This window comes from Siphateles boraxobius, unplaced genomic scaffold (genome assembly GCF_051911475.1).
Source record: "Siphateles boraxobius isolate OS27281-9 unplaced genomic scaffold, OSU_SipBor_1 25, whole genome shotgun sequence".
NCBI classification, from domain to species: Eukaryota; Metazoa; Chordata; class Actinopteri; order Cypriniformes; family Leuciscidae; genus Siphateles; species Siphateles boraxobius.
In genome coordinates, this window is record NW_027508866.1 from 30,808,575 (window position 1) to 30,815,493 (window position 6,919).

At 38.1% G+C, this 6,919-nt stretch overlaps 1 long non-coding RNA gene across 1 annotated transcript; it reads left to right on the top strand.

Annotated features, from left to right (window-relative positions):
* Window positions 1-2,181: 2,181 nt before the first annotated feature.
* Window positions 2,182-6,599, top strand: LOC143749596 (uncharacterized). Its single transcript, XR_013207044.1, has 4 exons — window positions 2,182-2,248; window positions 2,389-2,448; window positions 2,975-3,034; window positions 6,370-6,599. It is a non-coding gene; the product is annotated as an uncharacterized LOC143749596 (long non-coding RNA).
* The last annotated feature ends 320 nt before the right edge of the window (window positions 6,600-6,919 follow it).

Here is a 6,919-nt window from a genome sequence, read left to right on the forward strand (position 1 = left end):
ATCCAATTTCAGACATGCTAACATTTGGATTTTTTTTTGAGTACCACATTGCAGCACTTTGCATTGGACACTGACATTTTTTTACATATTTAATTTTTAATTATATGATGTGTGCTTGTAAAACTGATTTTCCAGTTAGTTTTAGAGTAAATTTTTCTATGCTACTTGGACATGTCATCAATGATGAACCTGGGGGTCATATGGTGTTTTGGGTCTTTAACCATCATACACCCTTGCTTGGATGATGCAGCCCTGACTTGTGTCCAAGTGCAGCACTAAGTCACGGATCCGCCCCTGCGGAACCAGTCATCGCAGGGCCTCTTCAGAAGCCTCATGAAGGTTCTTGATAGCTCTTCTTCCCTTTAAAACCAAGAAGTTTTAGAGTTTCCCACCAAAGCTCTGACATCCAACTTCAACTGGCTCACACGAGATCTCCCGCCATTGCTCCAACACATTGAGACGAGCTCTTCATATTTTGCCTTTTTGCACTTGTTGGCTTCCTCAATCCTGTCTTTAGAGGACAGTTAGTTCTATCAAAACCACTTGTGTTTCACTACCGATGTCAACACCACGTTTGGGCGGAGCCGTGTGACTTGCGATGTTCTCTGGGAACTTAAGCTGCCTTCCTAGGTCAGCCTGGCGCTGCCAGTCCCGTGCTGTGGGGAGCAGTCCTCCCTGAGGAGCAGAGCTGGATACTTCTGATAGGTCCAGCTGGATCACTTCTGACCTGCTCTTCAATGACACCAAAACATTCTGTGCCTATCTTCATTATGAGTGTGCACTTGGTTTGGAGTTTCCCATTGCCCTTCGATGTCTTCTCCAGGATATTCTCTACATCCTCATCCCACTAAAGCCACTCCTTTTACTTAGCGGCAGGTCACGTAACCCGATGTCGTTCAGACTTCCTGATTTGTATAGGGACTCATGTTGCATGGAGGTTATGGGGTGAGTCCTCCTCCGTCTGACCAGGTTCTGTAGTCGGCACCTTGAAACTTGAAATGCTTGATACTGCATGGCTCCACTCGTCCCATCCTCAAGCATGCTACTGGTGTTTGGGGAATCATCAGACCTCGCAGGTTCTTGCCTGCCTTGATGCAAATACAGACTATGCTCGTGGTCATTACCAATAGATTCGTCCAATAAGGATGCTCCTCCAACCCGCCCTCCTCCCCCCATTCTTAGATGTCTGTCAGAAAAAACAGTTATTCCCTCCTCAGATGATCATGCTCGTGCTATGTGTGTCTGCGAAAAAAGCGGCAATAACATCTGAATGCAGAGCAAATGAGAAACCTGTGTTGCTTTCTTTTTTCTTCTGTTCATATTATAATCTTGTGTTTCTTTAAGTTCACATCTTCATATCTGATGGGATTTCTTGACATATATCTCTATCAGCAATGACTCTACTCGATTTTTGCTATATTCATGCATCGCTAATGCCACTACTACTACTATTGCTACTACAGTCTGGAAATTAATAGTTGCATTGTTATTTATAAATCTGCACACTGAATGTTTCACTTTGGACAGGCATTCATAATTGCAGTATGTTGTTTGTCTTGGCATTCCTGATCAAGACTTCTAACTCATACGTTTTATTCACAGCCTAACAGGAAAAAGCTTGGATATGAAACAGAAGAATCAAGTTCAGAGTTCAGCGATTATATACCAGAAACAGAGGATCAATCAGAGAGTGACAGGTCAGCAAAGGAAGAGAGTTTTGCAAAAAATGTCAAACAGCAAAAGAGACGAAAGGTTCAGTCAAAAAGATCTAAACCATGTAAAAGAAAGCGTGTGACACATTCTAGTTCCTTGGCTACCTGTGGAACCAAAGAATCCTCTTCATCTGTTGAAAATGACACTGGACAATCCTCTTCATCTGACGAAAATGACAACGGCGAATACTCTTCATCGGATAAACATATCAGCGGCGAATCCTCTTCACCTGATAATTCTAATGTGAAGGTCATGATGCTGAAGAAGAAAACAGATGGCAGCAGACTATACAACAAAAAATACTTCTGCTTGTTCTGCTCTAAACCATTCAGTAAAATGGCACGCCATTTGGAATCAAAGCACAAAGATAAGCCAGAGGTGGCAAGAGCAGTTGCTTTTCCGAAAGGGTCTAAAGAGCGAAGATTACAGCTGAGTTTATTGAGAAATAAAGGGAACCGTTGTCATAAAATGGACAGTGATGGATCAGACTCTGAAGATGAGATTGGGAATGGTGCTTCACCTTCAAGTTCAGCAGGTATGTAGCCACTGAAAGGGAATGATGGGAAAGCTAGAAAAGGCTGAATATTACTGGAAGAAAAATGTAAGTGTGCTTACTGATATTTAGGAGTTCTTGTTGAATATTCTTTTACTAAAAGAGAGCTATTATGTGTCCAGATAAATCAATGAAGTCCACTAATGAAGTTGAACAACACAAAAATCAACAACCAGCCAAAGGTAATATGATTTAAATTAAACAGGAGGGTTATGAAGACTTTATTGTTTTACTTTTAAAGAACCAGTGCTTTATGATTTGCATGTATTTTTAACTTTTATTATTTTTTATATCCTAGATAATATATATCCTTTAGATAATTTCATATAATTTTCTCTTATATAGTTTTCTGAAAATAGTATAGTTTATTCTGTGTGTACCAACAGAAAAAAAAAAGAGTACTTAATTGCACACAGTAGCCCTTGCTAATATTGGCACTATTGGTTAATCTGAGTGAAAATACATTTTGTTCTTTCAGCTTTTGATCTTCTGTTCAAAAATATAAAAACAATCCCCTGTTCTCATGGATATCTAACAGTTACAAACACAAGACAGTTTTATAAAAACAAAAAAAATAAACCCCAATATATTTGGTAAATTAAATGTGTGGCACAATTACTGGTACCCATTTAGTCAGCATTCTGTGCCATTACTGTATATTGCCTATATTGAAAGTCTCCTCAGTTGTGCTCATATGTTTTATAACAGGCAAGGATAAAAAACTGCAGCCAATTGGCAAGGACTTGGACGAACCACACACAACAAAGGGTAAGTTGTTTTTCAAATGTCTTATGAAATGTCACACTTTCCATTTTTTTGTGAAAGTTCATCAGAATTAAGTAATTTCAATTGGAATCTACAGAGACCCATTTATATTGACAACAGAGTTCCCTTAAACGGTTAGTTTACCCAAAAATTAAGTTTCTGTCATTAATTACTCGCCCTCATGTTGTTCCAAACTCATAAGACCTTCGTTCATCTTCGAAACACAAATTAAGATATTTTTGACGAAATCCGAGAGGTTTCTAAACCATCCATAGGCAGCAACGTCATTGCAACTTTCAAGGCCCAGAAAGGTAGTAAAGACATTGTTAAAATAGTCCATGTGACTACAGTTGTTCCTTAATCTTATTGTTATGAAGTGAAGAGAAAATAATGACTTTATTTAACCATTTCTTCTCTTCCATGTCATTCTCCTACGCTGTTGACGTAGTGTAAACAGTGCAGCGCTTCCAGGTTTACATCAGAACACCAGCTCACCATTGGTCGACGCTGTTCATGTGAGCACCACGACACGTGCGTGATGCTGACGCAGGAGCGTTCTGATGTAGAACCCGGAAGCGCTGCACTGTTTACACTGTCAATAGCGTAGGAAAATTACGTGGAAAAGAAGAAATTGTTAAATTAAGTTGTTTTTTTAGTCGTGGGTTTTTGTGCACAAAAAGTTCTCATCACTTCATAACATTAAGGTTGAACCACTCTAGTCACATGGACTATTTTAACAATGTTTTTACCACTTTTCTGGGCCTTGGAAGTTGCAAAGACGTCGCTGCATATGGAGGGACAGAAACCTCTTGTATTTTGTCAAGAATATCTTCATTTGTGTTTCGAGGATGAACGAAGGTCTTATGGGTTTAGAACGACATGAGGGCGAGTAATTACTGACAGAAGATTAATTTTTGGGTGAACTATCCCTTGAAAATTACATGTGGAGGTCAAATTTGGTGAAAAGTGTCTATTTTTCAGTGATCTGTGTTGATCGAGCTCTGTAACAGCACATGGCAGATCCAAAGAGGAGGAAGTGCTCATTTTACTGGCTACGTCTGTCCATACAGTGTCTTTTTACAGACCATTTTTAATCTGCAAGTGTTGAACTGTCTTAGAAGTCAGACTCGAGACTAGATGCCCTTACAGTATGAAAATAAATTTCCAATATTTTTGATCACACATAAGGCTGCACGATTATGGCCAAAATGATAATCACGATTATAGGGCTGCAACTAATGACTATTTTGAGAATCGATTAATCTGACAATTATTTTTCGATGAATCAATTTTTTAAAATCAGTTTTTTTTTGTTTTTTTATAACTAAATAAAACCCTAAATCAGGGTATTTATGTGTAAAAGTGTACTTTAAAAAGTGCAAAAGCCACACATTGAGTTTTACTAATATAAATATTTGCATTGTTTTTAATGATAATTGCTGATGGCAAGTTGACAACCATGATAAATGTAAAAAAAAAAAAAAATCTAAATTATATACAATGTATGTTTTAACAATTTTTGTTAAAACAAATTTACACAGACATGTTGTTCAGATGTGAAGATATAAACCAAAAACTTCTAAAATATATAATTTATTTAATTTTTATTTAAAATTAAATGAATTATAAGGATAAATTGATAAAATAAATATAGAAAGACTGAAAACAAGCGTGTGAACGTAGTTGAGCCGCAGTAGATCACTTCTGAAAAACAATTAACTTAATAGTAGACAAATGCTATAAAAAGAGAACAGAATGGAGACGCAGCAAGCTAACAGGCTTGATTAAAAGGACAGGAAAAATGCATTAGTGCACAAGCATTCGCTGAAAACCACTTATTACAGTGAGTAAAAAAACAATCTTTAACTGCTGCTGTTATTAACTGCCTTTATATTTAGTGCTTCACTTTATAAACACCGTTTTAATTTAACCTATTTCTGCAGTAGAGCTATTTTAATCCATCACTTATGTTGCGAGCGAACTGATTGTGCAACCTGATGCTCGAGACATCCCAAGTCTCCCGGAAGTTCTAGGAGTCTCCCGCATATTGATAGCGGCTCCCTGATGCCCGCAAATTAGTTCAAATCTCCCGGAATCTAGAGCGCGCGAGCGAGCAAGAGTGCGCATGCGAGACAGAAGAGACTGCTCCAAACCGTGTAGCGCACGTGGCACAGCGGCGCATGGAGAGAGACCTTGCGTGTGTGTGTGTGTTTGCCTCATGAAGCGCATGTAAGACAGAGAGCATCATGATTGGCCTGTTTCAACCAATCACCAGTAAACGCTCCCTGACGTAAGCAGACCAACTAAACAATAATGACATGATAATGACAATCGTCATAATGACGATTTTCATAATCGATTATTATCGATTAGTTGTAAACTAAACTACACGATTATTTTTATCAATATTGAGATCACGATTAATTATCACGATTATTTGTTGATTTTAACCAAAACAAATTGTATTGTCACATAGGCTAATTATAACTGCTTTCACATCCATATTGTGCTACATTCCTGCTAATGTCCAAATATGTACATCAAAATAAAACGGGTCCTCTTATTCAGCAAAATTCAGTGCATCTACTTAAAAAAAAATAAAAAAATGTAGCAAAACTTCAACAGGGCACTATTTTACATTTTACATTGTGTAAATAGTTTTAGGAAGCGAAATATAAACTTGCATTGTACCTGCATAATGGATGTGAATAAAACTCAAAATATACAATAAATAAAAAACAAATATTCCATAACAGAATGTAACCAAATGAGAAAATTTCAAGGCAGAACTATACACTATGAAGTTCGATTAATGGATAAAATTCAGAGTCATTGTTATTTGAGAAACTGAAGAACTTAATAAACTTAAAACCTGGTTGTGGTACAGTGTCAGTGATTAGTTGTGAAATCTTACTGCATAAATTGAATCTTATTTAATCCTCCATATGAACGTTTATGTGCTCAAATTATTTCTATTTATTAAACAATAGTTCAAAACAAGACGTTTGTAGTACTGATTATTGGAGTCGATTAATCAAACTCCCATGCCTCTTATAGTAATTATATATTACTATGTAGTATGTACCAATTTACTAGTGCTCACACTCGGTCTCTCTCGTGCACTGTGGCTCATGGAGGCACGTGATCAGACAGTGGTTTAGCTAGATTTGCTTTGCAAAAAAGAAAAAAACCTTTGATACGGAGCGTTCTGTGAACAGAATGACGCTGTGGCGAGGGGGGCGTGGTTTTGCGAAGTCTGTAGTGGGAGAGAAAACAGGGAGCCTCGCAGTGAGTAAGTAGGTCAAGTGCAGATGATGAACACCTGTGTCTGATTGCAGAAAATGGCGTGGAGAGACTGCATAAACGAGAGCGGGAGAGAGAGAGGGACTCGGGAGTTGTACACAACAAGCGGACAGAGCTGTTACAGCGGGAAGAGTGATCGTCTGTTACAGCGGGAAGAGTGATCGTCTGTTACAGCGGGAAGAGTGATCGTCTGTTACAGCGGGAAGAGTGATCGTCTGTTACAGCGGGAAGAGTGATCGTCTGTTACAGCGGGAAGAGTGATCGTCTGTTAGCTGGAAAGCTTAAAGCTGGAAAGGTTCCTGGTAAAGCCCAATGCATGGAGTGCATTGAAAGGTCACCAGCAGCACTTAAGGGGAGAAGTTGGGAGGGGGTGAAATTTTATGTTAAAAATCGTATTAATGCCTTAAAGAGAAAAATGTAAATGAAAAGGTCCTTTACCTAGATCTTTTTCCTGTGTTGAGTTTTGAAACACATTTTGACTTGTTGCCTGCAACAAAGTAAACACTACGATACGTTAAATAAATGTTCAAGAGCATTAAGAAATCATTGATTCTTGTTTTTGTTGTAATTGCCCAAATGTCCAAA